At 39.9% G+C, this 19154-nt stretch overlaps 1 protein-coding gene across 4 annotated transcripts in view; it reads left to right on the forward strand.

The window, feature by feature from the left end:
* Window positions 1-19154, forward strand: part of drp2 (dystrophin related protein 2) — a 140451-nt gene that overhangs the window by 29941 nt on the left and 91356 nt on the right. For all 4 annotated transcript variants that reach the window (XM_019278409.2, XM_027280264.1, XM_027280266.1 and 1 more), the window contains exon 2: window positions 17493-17636. The gene's annotated coding sequence lies outside the window, so the exon portion shown is untranslated. The remainder of the gene's footprint in view (window positions 1-17492; window positions 17637-19154) is intronic.

Consider the following 19154-nt stretch of genomic DNA (forward strand, 5'->3'; position numbering starts at 1 on the left):
AGAGAAGGGCAGCTCCGGCCCAAGGCTAACGACTAAAGCAGAGCTTTGAAGTTGTGAAAAGGGAGGCCAGGGCCGTAGGTGGGCACTGTGAGCTGATCATGGTTGGTGCGGAGCTGGCAGGGTGGTGGTCTGACATCGCTCTTGTTCTCCATGAGGGGCACTGCATCACTACCCTACTCTGCCTTAGAGAAGATCAGAAAGCCAACGGAGAGACCGAAATAATAGTGCTTGTGGCTATAATTTGGAGTGTGCCACAAAATCACTCCATCCACCCTGCTATTGTAGGAAAGTACAGGGCTCAGCAGTGGACAGTTTCAGTCCTTCATGCTGTTAACAATAAAAGGCATGGACAACTTGGAGCAGAGGAGATTGATTTGAGATTGTTTGCAAAGCCTTGTTGCTACACGTGGCTTTTTATTCTCTGATGGCACATTTTACAATGATAAAAGCAGAAAATGTATCTCTCAAAATTCAAAGACAGGTCTTTGAATTCAGATAGAGGTAGAGGAATTCTCATTTATAGCCATGAACCCATGTATTACACCCCCCCTGCCACCCACCATTTCAGGTGGGTGGTGGTTGAGTGATTTTTGTATCCATGTGGATTGAGATGACATGGGAGGAGATAGTCGCATCAGTGTCCATAGTGATTTTTCCCTGGTAGAAAAGTGTTGGCAGGGGCTGGAATGAAGTGCTTGTGCAGTGAGAGAGAAAAACGCTATATTTTTTTGTCCAAATCAACAGAGGCGAGGCACATAGTGGTTTCTCTGTGCACAAGATACAATTGGACAATCCTGCCCTGGCCATCAACTATGGATTCTCCTGGCTGAAATAACTGTAGCTTGCAGGTTTTCAGCTGTTGCTGCTAGCTAACATGGCCAATTAAGCTAACGTTATCTCCATGAGCTGGTGGGAAACACTGTCACTGTCTGGATTTTTGCTGTTTACAACTGACTTCTTGCTGGAAATATGCACTTGGTGCCTCAATACATGATATTGTGCTAAAGGGCAGAGCATGAACAGTCCAGGATTCAGCATCCTGAATAGGTGAAGATGCAGAAATAAAGAACAGCTTGAACTTTTAGAAGTATGACAAAATGTAAGATCAGACTCACTTCTTTACTCTGTTGTATTGTTCATATTTTCTAACTGTATGTTTAAGGTCACAAATGAAAAGGCTTTTAGGATGAGGATTCTGTTTGGTGGCGCTTAAACATCCCACACCCAGCATCATAAAAAGCGACAGAGACACTAATATTAGCTTATAGTGTGCTGTAGCAGTATCCAGGACTGTGTCTTGCACAGTGGGTTAATAACATACTGAAGATGAACTGAATAGATGTATTGAAGACGCCTCTTGGATGAGAGGTGAAATTATCTTTATGGAGCTACAACCAAGTCCAGTTTCCCTTATTAGTGCTCCATGCATACTGCTTGAACACTTGGAGCGATCCAAAGCCATGATTAGATAATCATTATTCAGGAGTGGGATTTATTGAATAATGAGACGTCGATGGGAGTAGGAATTTTACACATTTTATTCCCGTATTTTACTGAACTTACATGTTTTAATGAGCCTTTGGGTGTCAAGACAGTGGCATCAGAAGCAGCCCGGGTTTGAAGATGATTTCCCAAAGTACCTTTTAATTGAGCAACCTTTTGCTATCAGTGCTCAGACAGTGTACCTGGGGAAATGGTCTACCAACTAGGGTTTGTGGGTTGATTCTGTGCTCCAGTGGTGTAGATGATGACACTGGATCTGTTATGAGGGCCTCCATATGTGAAATCTTAATCATAACGAAGGCAGTTCCTCACCAGATCAGTAAAACCCAATGAGGTGGAGGTCTGATGTGATTTATGGGATTCTGACTCAATAATCCATCTCATTTATCTGGCAAGAGGCAATAAAAGCAATCGTCTATTCACCAGTGATGCTTTTTTATTCATCAATAAAGAGCTTGAGTGGGACTTGGAAATGAAGTGAGCTATATTCACTGACAACAATTGAGTCAGGTGTGGATGAGAGGACAACAGGTGCAGGGTTCTAGTACTATTGTGCCACATCCCCTTCACATGCCTAATAGACCTACTCACAAACAGCATGCAGAACAGTGATGATCACACAGTTTGAGTCTTTTTATGAAGGGAAACATGGTCAGGTTCTTAGTAGGACTACTTCAGCCATGCACGTCAGGCCATTTGTTTGAAGTGTGTGTGGGTGTTTGATGCTGGAGTCAGTTTTTGTAGGGTATTTCTGCTCCACTGCACAGTTGGGCTTGGTTGTATTTGGGACATTGATGAAAGGGGATGGGGACAAAACGTGGCTTTTTCCTATCTGAAGGCATTGTCTGTGTCATTGGGCTTTCAAAGTGTTTTATCAGCAGAGCGCAAAATGGTTGTGTGAAATTTGCTGTGCAGGCTTTACTGAATTGGCAGTGGAAGAAGTCTATTCTTCTCAAGATGTCTGGCTCAGGGGCGTGGAGTTTCCACCATTCGTACTTTGCTTGCTATGTATTTCTTATTTAAATGAAAGAAGTCTATTGATGTGGATCTTATTGGGCCTTCAGTCATAGAAGGGTTATTTCATGCTTTATGTCTATCTCAGTTCTCACTGATACCAGTGGACTTTGAAGTGTGACATTAATATGTAAATCTGCTACCAGGGCCCATTTATAAGTCAGATATTTTCTCATGGTAAATAGGATAGTTAAATTACAGATGTAACACCTCGATGAACTTATGTGCTATATCGAAATACAGTATACACAAGGTAGTAGGTAGTAGTAGGTATCATTTAAAGCCTAAGAAATAGCTCAGTGTTTTTGGAAATATACTTTGCCTTTTTGCTGAGAGAGAAGATTGATACCAGTCTCATATCTCCCTCTATTACATTGAGCCAGGAGACAGTTGGTTTGGTTTTGCTCTGTCCAAATGTAACAAAATCCACCCAGCAAAGCTAACAAATTAACATGTCATATTGTGTTTGTTTAATCCAAGCAAAAGACAGTTTTAAAATGACAAGATGTGTGAGATAATGACAAAATATGTCAGTTATGTGAGAAGGACCATGTCTAGTTTAGGTTAAGTGCCTTCTCAAAGTTCCTGCTGATTGCCTGACAACCTGAAGGCAATCTGGTTTTTACTGGGCCCAGTGAAACCAGGACATCACTGGGCCCAGTCAAGAAATATCTTTTTACATTGTTAAACAAGATATAACATGTTAACTAACGACCTTTAAAAATAATTTTTAATCATGACAGTGTGCTTCAACAGAACAACAGAAGTGCTTGTTGCCCCCCCCCCACACACACCTCTTTGACATCAGGGGCTGTGTCCAACAATTTTTAGAACGTTCTGAACCTGAGAATGCGACATTCACTCCCACTTCACACACCGACTGCGCAGGTGGTGAGAGGTGAGAAAGTAAGCTCTCTAAAAACCAATTTCTTCATTCATTATACTATTTCTGTCACTCAAAAGTGCAGTGCCTTCCAGGAAGATTTGCACAGTTAGCCCCATATTTATACTATATTGTGTCTCAGTCCTCTCTCTGACGGCTGGCAATTAACCCTATCTTTGACTATGTCCTTTTGGAAGAGCTTTAAACACTAATGATGTGGTTCAACAACATGACAAACAAGTTCTTTCCCTGGATAACATGACCCTTAGGCAGAGCCATGCCGGCTGTTTCCAGGTAGGTCCTGACTGTAGCTTTATATTTAGTGGATTCGATCTTCTCATTTAATTCTCAGCAAGATGCAGATCTTTCAAATTGTCAGGCTCAAGGAATAGCAGGCAACGGGAGAGACAGCTAAGCTAATGCCATCAGTTTCCTTGCATCAAGCTATGATTTGATTGTGTTTTGTATCCATCAGCTTGTCATCACATTTATTTATTCAGGTTTGTATACAAAGCTGTTTTTGCTGTTTTCAAATCTTATTACATCACAGTAAAAACAGGATACAGTGGACGTCAAGACTGACAAGGACAGGTAGTAATTTTCCAGTGGTTGAGCTCATTCCTTACTAGGTGACAGTTGAATGGTGTTTTCCTGCGGTGCAAATGATGACTTAAGCATTCCAGTAAAACACTGAAAGTCTGACTCACCACAAGTATCAAATGGGATAAACTGTGGCAAAATTTGTTTTTTTTCTGGAAAATCAGATTTGACTGGATTCTTCTGGTCCAGCTGCATTCACTTTTCCTGAATGCTGCATTAAAATAAGAGAACAGTAACGTGTTCTTGTTGTAGCGCAAGGCTTTTAACGCTGCTCGATGCTGTAAGCTCCCTTATTTATGGTCTTCCTTTATTGCTCCCAATCAATCCCTGCATAGACATTTCCTATCTGAAAATCAATCCCATGATTGCATTTGTTTTTCTTTTTTCAACCTAGGCTAATTTCATTCCTCGAAATAAAACTCCCAAATATAATGCGTCTTGAAATGTCACTTTGCTTTATGGGGAGTTGGTGAGTGTGTAGAGGGAACTGTGGGAGCCATGACGTATCTGTCAACAGAAGTCGGCCACATTTAGCGTAATTCTGCCATGGTTACAATTGAACTCTGGCATTTCAAGGACCTGAGCATAAAAGACGAAGCAGCATTGGGAAACATATGATGAATGTAGGGGGGAGATAACTTGGCGATTTGTGGGAAGAATGTCCCCCAGGAAGTCCTAGTGGCAGCTAGCACAGTTCTCAAGAAGACAAGGTTAGCTGGCATCTGTTTGTCCTCAGCCAGACTCCTGACAGGTTCAGGTCGGAGGTGGTGGAAGGGGGTGCAGTGCTCTGATAAGGAGCAGCTCATTTCAAATTCAACATGACAGCAATGATTGGATTTAAACATTAGAAAGTAAACCTAAGAGAAGGACTGTAAATCCCACATAGCAAAAAAAATTTGAAAGTGTGTGTGTGTGTGTGTGTGTGTGTGTGTGTGTGTGTGTGCGCGGCAAGACTGCCCCTCTTTCATATAGGCTGCCTTTGAAGGAGAGCAATTGACGTTGATAGATGTGGGATTACTTTTTTTTTTTTTTTTTTTTTCTTGGAACGAGAATAAGTAAGACACAAGTCACAGAAAACAGGCAGTGCCATTCAGAAATTAAAAACTGGTTATACTTGGATTTATCTCAGAACAGTAATAAGAGGTCTAAATATATATATATATATATTATAATAATATATATTATATATATATATATATATATTATTATATATATATCTTATAATATATATATATATATATATGGTTGGGTAATAATAATGGAAAAACTGACATTTTAAATGGTTTGGTGTTCGGGGGAAAATGGATGAAAAAATGATGATAAAAGAAATGATAAAAAGACGATAAGATAAAAAGACGACATCACTAAAAGGCATATTTGTAAAAATGAGTTTTAAGAAATGATTTAAAGACTTCGCTGGATCAGCAGCCTTAATCTTCTCGGGCAGGTCGTTCCAAAGTCGAGGTGTGATGGAGAAGGCGCGGTCGCCCGTGGGTTTGAACCTTGATCTTGAAACAGCCAGACGGGTTTATTGATATCCGGTTGGAAGCTGAGGTCTTTTTATTTAGGTGTCTAATTCTGAGTGAGTAATCTATGCTGTAATAGTGTAGAAAATCCCACAGCAGTGTCAATGACATACTTTCTACCAACAATTCAACTGTTTATTGTGTCACATTTAATAGATGCAAAAATGACTGTGGTGCGACAACACGCCTGTGAATAAAGACGTAAAATGACAATTTAGTGCTCCCTCTCGAGTAAACTATTGAGTGTTTATAATAAAGGGTGAAATACACGAGTCAATGAAGAACTGAGTTCAGAGAGAGTCAGGCATTTCCCTCCAGGAGGACTTAATTAACATTGCTGTTAACATTAATAGAATACAAACAAATTCACCATCAGCCATTAGAAGGAGCTTTGTATATTCCTTTCCTATTTAAAAAAGTCTGTGTATTTAGTTGCTTTTTAACATCCCATAACTCAGAAATGACTAGAAACGAGGGATAAAAATTGGATGTTTGTGCGTGAGAGAGAGAGAGTTGTTTACTAAAATCTGATCAAATCAGAAGGGGCTTCCTTCTCGTCTGGTCAAATGCATTTGAATTGTGATAAAAATTCTAAAAGTCTTCCTCTGTGCTTGTTTTTAAGCTGTTTCTGGTTCCACAGTTTCACGAGCAGTTAGATCACACTACTTTGCATCCTTCTCTCTGTCCTTGTCTGGTGAGGAGGAGGAGGCTGTCTCTGGCCTGTATTAATCCAACACATACTACAACACTCATCCTAGATCTTGTTCTCTATCTTGTCATTTTATTACATGCTGTGGGGGAGGAAGGTGACTGATATTTGGCAACTAATTCCTGGAATCTGGACAAGCACCTCACACTTGCTTGTTTTCTGCATCTGGAGGTGAGGGGGCTGTCTGTGTTCTGCATAAATCAAGCTCTGGTTCTTATTACACTGTGACCATGAGAATAAATTAAGATGTGTTGCTGTTTCATAGAAATTATGTACAATAGGCACTTGAGAGGCACCTCTGTTTTAATTGCAAAGAAAACTAATATTAACTAAGTATATAATTACAAAATATAGTGTTTTATGGACATATTTCTCCTACATATGAGGGTGATGTGGCTGTTAGCTACTGTGGACTGGTGCTAAAACCAAGTGTGAAAAATAAGAACAGTGCAGATGGTATGGCAGTGGCGCTTGAGTCCTACTTTACACGTAAGATAGTAATGTTTGCCATTTGTAGCTAATTCAGGTTGTACCACATTGTGTCCAAATCACATATAGCCTAATGTAATATTTCTTTTTTAAATAGTTTTTATTAACACCTACATAAAATGATGATAATTTTTTTAATTGGCTATTTGGATACAAAAACTCCTCAGAACATTTTTACTGCTAGCTCTGAACTTTCTGCACCAGTTTGTAACTGTCTGTCGGTATGGTGCTGTAGGTAACGTACAGTCAGTTTCTAAATCTATGGGCTGAAAAGGCTCAAATAAACCAATTGCAGATAAAAACGTCAATACTGGACAAATCTGCTAAACCTTGACCATTCATAAACTACACATAAACCATTCCATTTAAAAAAAAAAAAGTATGACTAATGCCAATGTTTGTGATATTTTCACTTTCTGCAATATCTGCACATGGCAACTACAGTATGGTTTAAATCAGGTAAAGACTGTGACTATGCATTTTGCTTTTGCAAAAAACAATTTGTTAAGGAGAGTGAAGGATTAATTTAATTTTAGAAACTTTATTAATCACATTTTTACACATGAAATTATTATTCCGCATTTGACCCATCCAGTTGGCACCTGCACACATAGTGGCAAAGCGGTGGGCAGCGATTCGTGCCTGGGGAACAGATGTTGTTGGAGGGCGCGGTGCCTTGCACAAGGCCGTGACAATGAGGTGGACTGACGCACAGTAACATCAATTAAAGATCTGTGACACTGGGCAAACTCCTGAACCTTAGCATTAGATGACACTGGTAAGATCTAGCATTGTCCGATTGGGACACAATTCCTAAGGATAGTGGGCTGAGCTGATGGAAACTGTGATAATTCTCTGTGGGTTCATTGTAATGAACGACACCTTTTGACATTCTGCATTGCCATGTGAGCTACTGTTGATATAAATACATGCAGTACTAGTACTAGTTTTAGTTTGTATTTTTGCAACTTAATCCTCTCTCTTAATCATCACTCTAGCACTGAAGCAAATGGGTTTCTTGTGTTCTCTCTGCTTCCTACACCCTTAGACATGTAGTAAACAGCTATGCTTTAGTTCTGCTGTGTACTTCTTACCGCAGTCCTTTAGTTTGTTTTTCCAGAGGATCAGTGAGGTCACTGTGGATGATTATTATTAACTAGTAGGAATTTTCAGTACAGCGCTTTCCCCTTAGGTGACTAAAATCCATCTAACACCTTAGTCTATCAGTTCCTGATTTAGAGAAATAAAATAAAATCAAGTATTAACCCCATCCAGTCAAGTCGATATGGCCTCGAGATAGTGTAGCATGTTGTCTCATCCAAAGCGAGATAACAATCTACCAGAGTCAACAGAAAGCCTATTACAGCAGCATGCTGGGTGATTATAGGGCCAGATATGGCGTCTTACATAAAGGAGTCCTCCTCCAGTTTCTGAGTGTGATCATCCAGATCTGGCGTGATGCAGACCTGCAGGGTAATAGACCTGGATGACCTCTCAAGGAGGAACATAAGACAACCTCACACAAAGTCTGTGACCTCTCCCAAAAATGAAAGCCTTCCCATTGATTTAACACTGCACGCTTCTATAGGAGCTTCATAAAAAATGCAATTACGTATAATGGATTTTACGGCATAGAGATGAATAATGCTGACACGAGGGGCCTGCCTGTGTTAATGTTTGTAGGTACATGTATGCAGAGCACAGAAAGACAGAAAAGGGGATCTTAAGGTCTTACTAATTGTTAATGGAGGGTTGTAGGTGAGGTGAGCTGATGCTGGAACAGTGCCTGAGGGCAGCATCTTCCAGAAGCTTACAAGTAGATGGAGATTGCACGCAGGGGGACAGGTTCACAAAGTTGTGTAGAAGAAAACATATTTTTTAAGCGAGGTTTCAGCCAATACACACAACAAACTTGCAAACACTGATATACCTCTGTTGCCCGGTTATATTGTTATTCAATCGCTGTGCATCAGGGGCACTGTTAATGTGAGGGAAAACAGATTTAATGGTCATATTTATTGGTCATGACATCAAAGACGGACTATCAGTGAGTGCAATAACACCAAGGTGTCATCATAATTATTCATAAGGAGCTTTAAAGTTTTGTGGTTGTGTCTCCCAAGTGGGGAAAAAAAAGAAGTTATTTAAGACGTGCAATCAACAGTAGAGGAAGCTTTCCATGACTACCGTGCCCCTACAGCTACATCTTAGTATCCAGACAGGGCTCATTACCAGAGAAGATGGCCCGCAAGTAATCTCAACACTTAACCCTCTGGAGAGCCCCAGTTGCCAGACACTCGGGGGCGAAATCTTCACGTCTGACTGGATGCATTGGCTAGCGTATAATGTCCTCCCATTTGGAAACTGAAATCGTTCAAAGTTCAGGCAAAGTATTGCAGCAGAGTCAGCGCCTGGTCAACATATTCCCAGAGGCATGTGTGATTGAGGCGACAACCGAAGCGGTAAGTGCACATGTGAAATATTACTAGCTGCGTGGGCTAGGGAGTGGAGTCCATGCAGTATTTAGGGTTTCAGGTCCATGCTCAAAGGAACTTTGAAAAACAAAAAACAACTGAAAACAGCCTGACACAGATTACATGTTTGTGTCATGTTACTTTTGTGATTATGTGACAATATCACTATTCAGACTCAGCGATTTACTTGTTTGTCACATAAAAAAGCTATGCTCAGGTTCGAATTAAGTAGTGGTTAAATAACAAACTCAACCGAAACTCTTTAACATAGAAAACCCAGAGTGCATCATGACCAGCTCACAGGAGCGGCAGGTGGGTGGAAATGCACATTCAACATGCCTGCCTCTACATTCTCAGTTTCCAGTCATGTCTGCTCACATAATCCTTTCATTCGGGAGAAAACCTCTTTCACTGCACAGAGCATGTTTTTGCATTTTAAGATATAGTGCTCACATCTTAATACCAGACTCATGGTACGCTCCAGTCACTGCATCACCTCTGGAATAAGCTTTCTGCTGGTGATCCTGTTGCTTAATGTGTAAAGCACAACACTGATGGTGTAAGGGTTATGATTCTGATTCACACTGCAGCCATCCATGCTAAAGTGTCTGCATCATAGTGCCGTTATTCATCAGCCTCTGTACCCTGAGGGAAAGCTCCCTCTGCACCTACTGTATATGGCTTCAGCGACATTAAGAAACTCTGAGACTGTCTTGTTTTACCCTTGGCTGAGTCTTTGCCATGCTTGGGTATGAATAATGGAGTGGCAGCAATGTGAGAGCAAGGTGGCAGCAAGGACACAGAAATGGAGAGGACATGTTCAGAGACGGTCACTCTGAGTGGCTTGCCACCTCTGCTGGGCACCAAGCTGTTACACTGTGGTGGGCAGCTATTTATTCAACTCTATGCCAATGCTCTGACCCTGGTTGACAATAAAGGGAAGGAAACAGATGAGCTCTTCAGGGAAGTTCTGCAGATATGTTCTGCTGTTAATGAAGTGCTACATCATGTTTGTATTTTGCATTTTGTCCTATGTTTTCAAGAAAATGTTTTGTAGATGATTGAGTAGGTGGGCGTCAGAAAGTTTTACTGGGTTTTGCTTGGATTACTCTTCATTTTTGCTGCATGGTGAGATTGACAACTTGGCAACTGCAAGAATTTATTAAAGCTAATGTTGGAAAGGTATTTTTCACACTTCAGTGCCAAAAAAAAACAAGTCAGCAACCCCTAAGTGGCTCTGTCCTGCTGTATTTAGCAGTGACGCTAACATTTGTGTTTGCCCTTATCTTATCTATCTTACAGGTATCTTATCACCAAGGTCATTATACTTAATCCTAAGGGGAACATGAATGTCTGTAGCAAAGTCCAGTGCAGGCCACCCACTAGATGTTGTGATTTTCTTTTGGTCTGGACCAAAGTAGTTGACGTACAAACTAACATTACTATCCCTAGAGCCTATAGTCTTTCTGTTTAATACTAATACTTGTAAAACTACTACAATAACTGATGTTACTCCTCTTCCTACTACCTATAATAAACATCATTACTATATTTATACAGTCCTAAGTTGTAGACACCAACAGCACTATATTATATTACACCATAAATTAAAATGCTGATATAACAGCCTCCACTTTTCTGGGAAAGCGTTCCAAAAAGATTTTGGCTGCAGGAATTTTCTCCCATTCAGCTACAAGAGCATTAGTGTGGTTGAAGTCTTGATGTTGGTTGATAAGGCCTGGCACGCAGTTAGTGCGCCAATGAATCCCAAATACCTTGGATGGGTTTTAGGTTGGGGCTCTGTGCAGGCCAGACAAGTTCTTTATGGACTATGCTTTGTGTTGAAACAGGAAATGGTAAATAGACTTTTATGTAGTACATTTATCCAAAGAGCTTTACAATTTTCCTTTTAATTATCCTATTCACACACTCACACCGATGGCAGTGAGCATCCATGCAAGGTGCTGACCTAACTATTGAGAACTGATGCTCAAAGACGCTTTGATATGTAGACAGGAAGGATCCAACAACTGATTCTTCTGCTCTTTATGTACTCATTGTATTACTTGATATTTGTCTGTAACTGCCTCACTGGGATGAATGTCATTACTGAATTGTATTGAATTGAACTGAATAACTGCTTTAGAAAAAAAACAATAATCTTTGCAAGCCGCTGGCTACACTATAAGACAAACCTGCATGACTGGCTCTATTAAGGCCTGATCAGCATAACAGGAAGCACAATGCTAAGTGACAGTAATGTTATCTTAACAGCCAAATTACTTTGAAATAACCCCACTATAGACTTAAAGGTCAGCTCTGAAGCACACTTTTTATTGTTTGAAGCAGGTGAATCATATTGGCCAGTCATTGTGCTGTATAACTCTAAACCACCAGCTCTGTCCTGTTAAATGTGGAGAAAAGACATTAGTTTCAGTGTGCTCTGGGGCCCAGCAGCTGTATAATCATATTCCAAACACTGACTGCAGGGACCAGCTATAGGATTGCTGACATACTTTTGATATGAGTGAGAATGACAGCAAGTCCTCCCAGCATTTCACTTCTCATTCCATACACCTTGGCTTAATGGGAAGTGTTGGACCAAGCCTGCTGCCATGTTTCTGGGATCTCCTGTTGGATGTGCTCAGCACTTCTCTGTCTCTCACCCTCGCTCTCCCTGAATATGGAATATCCAGCTGATTCATCTGTCAGGCTTTTCATCTGTAATTCTACATTGCCTATTTTCACTTCCCCCCAGATTTCTCTCCCCAATCCCTAACAGGATTTTTTCTTTCTTTCTCCAAAATTCCTGCTTTTCACTCTGTTTCAATCTGTTTTCCATCCTTTGTATTGTTAGTACAGTTATTCTATATATACTTTATAAAGTTCAACAATTTACTATAGCAAGTAGTGTCTGCAATGAAATGAAAAAAATACACACTACTTTCTACTAATGATGTCTCAATGAAATCATCACATTTTCTAGGGAAATTCATGTACCAACACAAAATGACGATATTAAGTAAGAGTCCAAAATCTACTAGTGCTCACTATTGAGTTTTTACTTTATTCATATTCATGAGTGAGAAAATGATGGAGTAATTTCAGACACAGCGAGGAAATCACTTTGCCATCAGCCAAACGATTTATTAAACTTTATGGTTGGATGGAGTGTGCATGTTCTCCCCATGTCTGTGTGGGTTTTCTTCAGGTACTCCAGCTTCCTCCCACAGTCCAAAGACATGCACTCAATAGGTTAATTGGTCACTCTAAATTGCAAGGTGTGAATGTGAGCATGAATGGTAATTTGTCTCTGTGTTCCCTGTGAATAAATGGTGACTTATCCAGGATGCCTCTTGCCCAGCAGTCAGACAGTTGGGATCAGCTTCAGCCCACCGTAAACCTAATGAGCATAAGTGATTACTGACCACGGATTTAACATAAATATCATTCCACATCCTGTTTTGTAGTCTTGAATTCAGCAAGCTAATGTTATTTTTCTCAGTTAGGTCAGCAAAGCAACAGTTACTCCTGGCAATAAAAGGGTGGAAATATAAAACTAATCTAACCTTCTTTTATGCTATAATTTCTCAATCTATAATTTGTAAATATGATCAATAAATAGGGTAAATTTAAACATATAAATACTTAATGTAGATGGCTCATTTTCTCTCTTTCCCAGTTTTTTTCTCTTGTTTTTTTTCTCCTCCTCTCCCATTGGGAATACAACAGTGATGCTCCTTTCTACTTTAAATTCTGCTCTTTTCTCAGGGAATACAACCTTTTGAACTCTCGGTGTAAAGAGTTACACATCTTGATTACTCTGTGTGCCTTGTGATTGCCCATGCGTCTATCCTTTCTCCTTGTCTATAGGTTGAATGCTCTGGTTGTCTGTATTGTCCATCAACTTGATTTTAATCTCCTGTCTGTTCCAATAAGTTTGATTAAATTAAGTCAATCCAACCCATAACACACCACTCCCATTAAAACCTGTTTCATGCCTCTGGAACATTTTTGAGACTTTTCTGAGTACACACTCATTCCCAATGACAAAACGCTTTATTATCCAGCCAGCATGAATGTAAACGTGACGGTTAACACTGTGGATGATGAATTGTGTTGTGCGGTTGAAGTGCTCTTCAGTGTGCTGTCCTATTTAAATTGACAAGCAGCCTCTGCAGCTATATGACTAAACTCTCACAGCCCTATCCTGGTAGAGGAAAGCTGGCAGGAGGATGCGTGAGAATTGCTCGGGGCAATGAGTGCCCCTTATCCACCGTGGAGAGAGATGCTTTCGACATCCTGGCATCCTCCATGAAAGCCCGTACAGATTGGATCCCTTCTGAAAATGTTGTTTGAGGTGGCTAAGCTCTCAGGGTCAGTGGGTGGCCACGGGGGAAGTGAGGAAGAAACAGGGAGTGAATGTTTGTATTCAGTAATACATCATGTTAGTGTCAGTGTTGTACTGCTGTGAAACAATAAGAGCTGCACAAGTCTAACCATCATTCTGTCTGTTTGTCTAGTTGTGTTGAGAACATGGTCTTTGACTTGCCCATTTTTCTGAAGTGAATGATTTTTGTAATAATGGGCTTAAATGTGTGATCTGTGTTTTTTTTTAAAAAACAAACAAAAACATAATATAAAGGTTTTTGTTTTGTTTGGTTTAAGTACATATAGCGACTTATTTTTTAACATGTTCAAACAACATTTAGACAACATCTAGAAATTGCTATTTTTACAATTTAGCATCCCCAAATATGAACAGTTGTACACAATACATTATGTTACTAGCACGTGCAAGAACACAAGACATTTTTTATTTTAAAATTCATGCACACACCCACCAAAAGACAATAAAGAAGCCGTTGTATTCATGGCATCACCTGTAGGTTTCTGAAGGGCTGTTTTGAAGCTGAGTGTGGTGGTTCTGGCCACCCTCATCTTGGCAGTCCCGGCTCTGCCGCCTCCCGGCTAAGCTAAAATCGTCCGTGGACCTGAATGACGTCTAGGTGCTAAAACGAACCATCTGTAATGGCACCCACCTGTTAATTAAAGCGGCCACAGTGTTAATTATGCATAACTTTAAGTCTTAATAAAATTTGAACAGGTGAGTTAAATAGAAATTCAGACAGGTACAGGTGTCATGAATGAATTAGCTATAGAGACCGAAACCATCTTTTGTACCTGGCTGTAAACAAAGAACTGTAGTTTTTGGCACTTCTGCATTGCTTTTTGCAGCCATGGAGGTTGCCTCTTGCCACATGCATGCAGTCAGATCCACTTTCACTGTTTTGAATAACAAATCATAAGTCTTCAAATTAAAAAAAGTTTTCAGCTTACTTTGGAAATTATGAGACAAATCGGTGTGTACCCATTTTATTTTGATTTCTGAGTGTGTGGTTGAAAACTGTAGTGTTCTAATGTTAAAAAGTGGGACAGCAGGAGACATTTAAAAATGTATGAATGATTAAATTAATTTATAAATACTAATGCTGATACAGTATATCTCTCCAGCAACCTCTTTATTGATGTTTTTAGGCCACACATTTTATGAATGAAGTACTCAGCCACTTGGGGTTGTTGCCCACAACTGTAAATAGCTGTTTGATGGATCTAGCACAGCTGAAAAAAAGCTTTAAATTCTTTACACCTATAGAGAGCTGGAGTCCTGCCTTACGACTGGATGAGCCTCTGTTCTGTTATCCTTTTCTCATAAAGACTTCCTTTAATGTTGAAACATTATTCTGAGGTTTCCACATTATGAGCTACATAATATCTACTACTGTACCGGGCAGTGAAATCAGAGCACCTCACCGTTTTATACAAACTCAAACTACAAATATTTTGTTAGCATTCAACATTCATGAGAAAAACTGACAAAGCGTTGTTGGGCTGCAGTTGTTGACTGAATGAAATCCTAAATAATTGATTAAAATGACAAGATGTATTGAATTTTTACAGAACTAGAACTAACTTAGAGTGTTGACAAAAATACCCCAAGAATTTTATTTTATTTCAATGAAAATGAGTGTGTGTGTGTGCGTGCGTATGTATGTATATTGTTTAATCTAATACAATAAAGGCTTGATGGAGCTCTTAAACGCTGCTGTTTAGTAGGTTTTTGAATTGAGCTTTTCATTTCACTCTGGCACTATGAAGAGAGTTTTTATGAATAAACAAATGAGTCACGATACAAAAAGCTTCATTCACATTCTGAACAGTAATGAGTATACAAATCACTGCTATATGAAATAATAAACCTCACTAATATAAACAGATGTTTAAAACAGACGGACTGGATTTCACATCATCAGCTTAACCCAGAAATTTGGAAATAATTGATTTGCTTTAGCTTCTCACATAGAAAATATGCAGATGGCTGCAAAATTTAAACTTGCCTTGAACTTACTTTCACTTGCACAAACATCTGCCTCTCGCAGCGTTAGTGTTGTTCTCTGTCTCCAGTGCATTTCATGTGGTTTTATTGTTTAACTCAGTAAAGTAGACGTTTATTCTTTGCTATTGTGTTCCTGTGGTTATAGTTTAACATTCATTTGTTTATCAGTGTGAGTTACAAGTTTATGTAAAGAGACACTGGTTTTGTTATTCAGACTTTTGTTCAGTGCATTGGAGCTGCTTGTTGCATAATATCTTTTAATCTCCGTATCTATGCTTTCAGGCTATGTAGCGAAATGAATTTATTGATATTTTCTCTTTGTTCACTGTTGCCTTTACATTTAATTAACATTTAACGGAGGCAAACATTAAAATAACAGCTCGACATAGTTTCTCACCTTGTCTGGCCTTATTTGTGCGCACACGTAAGTCTGTATTTTACGTTTTGTTCCACATTATGTCTTCTGTGCTCATCCCCTATCTCTTTTGCCCCCTGCTGTTTCCTCCCTCTGGGCGGTCCTGCTGTAACTAAATGAATATCTATGCCAACCTTTGATCATAATAATATCCTCGTATTATTACATCTCATTATTGGCTGTGAAGAGGAATTTTTTTTTTTTTTTGAGATAGAGAGTGTGAAATAGCTGTTGTGCTGGATTCTGGCTGTCTGATTTGAAAATGAAAACTGTCTGTCACATTGTCTCCTGCAGTTGTTGGTGATGTCAGTCAGGCTGTCTCATTTTAATTTTAGTTTGACACACTCGTGGGATGTCGTATGAAAATTTTGCATATTGAGCACATTAAACCAATGAAATATTCTGTCATTCACGCAAATGTAAATAAACATGAAAACACGACTTCTGAGACAAACACACACAGTCACTTCAGCTCAGCCATCAATGTTGTGGAAATGTCACAGGCAGGAGCAGGAAGACAATAAGTATGTAGGAATCTTCTATTTCCTTATATTAAAATATAATGTGAATTATGAATGCTTACTACTCTGAAAATAGTTCAGCTCACCCCCTTTTCTGCTGGCTGCTTGCTGCCAGCTTGGCATTAAACTTTTATATGTGTTTTGAACTGTTAGGGAGTGCTCTCTCTTTTTTCTTGCACTCCCACTAGATTTATTGGAAATGTGACACACCTCTAAGCCAACCTGTTTGCTGACAAACTTTCTCCAAATATCTTCCTCTTATTTTTTTAAGAGCTCCTGTTTCCAAGCCCATCTGTGCATCGTCTTCACTGCAAACTGCATGGTTGGACCATATCAAAGCAGATTAATGCGGCTGTAAGTGTTGGTTAATGGCCAGGCTTAGAATCAGAGAAAAGACTCTCGTTCCCTGTAACAATATCAAACCTGAGGCCAGGATAGAATTACTTTGCAGGGCAGTGTTGTGCCAGGGTAGGAAATGAAATCTCAGGGAAAAGAGGGGACACTCATTGGCATTCATCCCACATCGCCTCACTCCCTGTTTCTTCCCAGCGGCCAGCACCCAGTGTCTCAGCAGTCCTGTATTCCAGGCTATAGTGTGCTGTCTGCTGATAATAAACATCCCAACAAGCAGGCCAGTCACAGTGGTTTGCTGAGTTAGAGCCTAGCTGCCCTACTCTGTCTGTCTCACTCAAAGGTTGGGGTGAAACCTTTACTTTATGTTCAGTGTCACCATGTTTTAAAGCCCCTGCTGTTGCTGTTTTGCTCCCAGGTCTGAATGTCATTGAGCTTTTGAGGGGGGCTGAGGAGGGGTTTGGTCTTTGGCATTTAGCCCAGTGTCAATAAAGGATTAAACTCCAAAAGACAGCTATTAAATAATGTTGTGCTTTTTTTTTTAGCCTCTTATCAAATCTCTTTTAGTTCACTGGGGAAGAGTTTCTGACCCTGTTCCTTCCTATTGTAGGTTCCCTTCCTGTCTGAGCAGATCGCTGCTGTTGCAACATCCCGGCCTCCCCCATCCGCCAGCGCACGGCAACCACAGGAGCGCTGGCTTGATTCCAGGGAGGCTTCGATCCTGCAGCCACGTCAATCACGTCTTCACCGCTGGGTAACTATCAAGCATGCAAGACTACTCCAGCTTTTGAGGTTTTTTTTTTTTTCCGGGGATGAGAAGCACAGACTTTTGAGATTATGTGGTTTTGTTTTTGGGATTGTTTTTTTTTTTGCTTGTTTGTTCTGGCGTCGCTCATGTGTGCTTTTTTTTTTTTTTCCATGTAAGAGGCATTTTCTCCAGCCAAGCATGCAATACACACACAAAACAAGGATGCCAGAGGGCTCAGGAGAAATCTGCAGGGGTTTGATCAGAGCTGTTGTGTCTTAGTCCTTGCTTTTTGAGCCCATTGACGAGTTTGATTCTGGCTTCAGGTGTCAACTACTGAACTGTGTCAAACTCGCGTTTCAAAGTACAGTCTCAGTGAAGCGATGAAAAGCAGAGGATAATCCAGTGTTTTGTAAGAAATGTTGCCTTGTCTGCTAAACATAACACTGCAGTCTAACTAGTCAGGCACACATACTGATGAGTTCATGTAATGAAACATGTTCTTAAAGCACTAATCAATATTTCTTATATTAGACCTAAAACACAGTGTGTAATGTGAAAGGAGTCGCTCCTAATGATTAGTCAATTAGATAATTGTCACACAACTGCAGTCCTCAGCTCTATGGACCGTTTTAGCATCCTGCAGCTTTACTGTTTTGGTTCACTCCCACCACTCTCATTGACAATGTGTTCTGCCACAGCAGGCAGCTGCTTTCAGCAAAAATCTCTGATAAACTGAGCACCACCTGCTCAGCAGACATACAAAGTTAGTGTTAGTGTTAGCTGGTGGACACAGGGGAGCATTCAGCAGCTTAAAGAGCCGGATATTTCCGAAAGAATTTAGGAGTTGGTTGGGGCCAAAATGCAGCTAAAAGGAGAGTAGATATTGTCTTACATTCATCAGGTACGCTAACAGGAGTCCAGATGAGCGCTGATGTTGTTTCATGTGTAACTACTTGATGTGCAATAGGTAATTGTTTGCTAGTACAGTCTTTACAAAGTGATAATATGTCAGTGTTTACAGCTTGTTCTGTTGTCTGCTGGACAATTATTATGTTGCTTAAAATGTATATTTGAAAAAATATCAAAGTTATCCTTGTGTGTCATTAGTATATTAGTATATATTAGTTTGTTGTCCACTGAGCGGTCCCACTGACCCCAATACTCTGTCTCCTTCCACACATCCGGAAGGAAAACTCATTTTGGATGAAAAATGAGATACTAGAATTTCCACCCATCATTTTAATCTAACTATATCGACATGTCCATCCAAATTTATTGCATTTATTAATTTCCAGAAATTATGCGAAAGAAATTTCAAATGTATGTAAGCGTTTGATTGATTTAATTTACCATTGCCATTAAACCACTGCAGAAACAACAAGAAGGCTGCTATTTGAACCTCAAATAAATTGAAATGATATGTATGATATGTTTTATCTTTCATGTATTAAATTGAGGGAGGTCACGGTCTCCTAAGTGGTCCACATAATTCTGATGTTTTATCTGCTGTAGTCCGAATTTTAG

The sequence above is a fragment of the Larimichthys crocea genome, chromosome I (assembly GCF_000972845.2).
Source record: "Larimichthys crocea isolate SSNF chromosome I, L_crocea_2.0, whole genome shotgun sequence".
In the NCBI taxonomy this organism is placed as follows: domain Eukaryota; kingdom Metazoa; phylum Chordata; class Actinopteri; family Sciaenidae; genus Larimichthys; species Larimichthys crocea.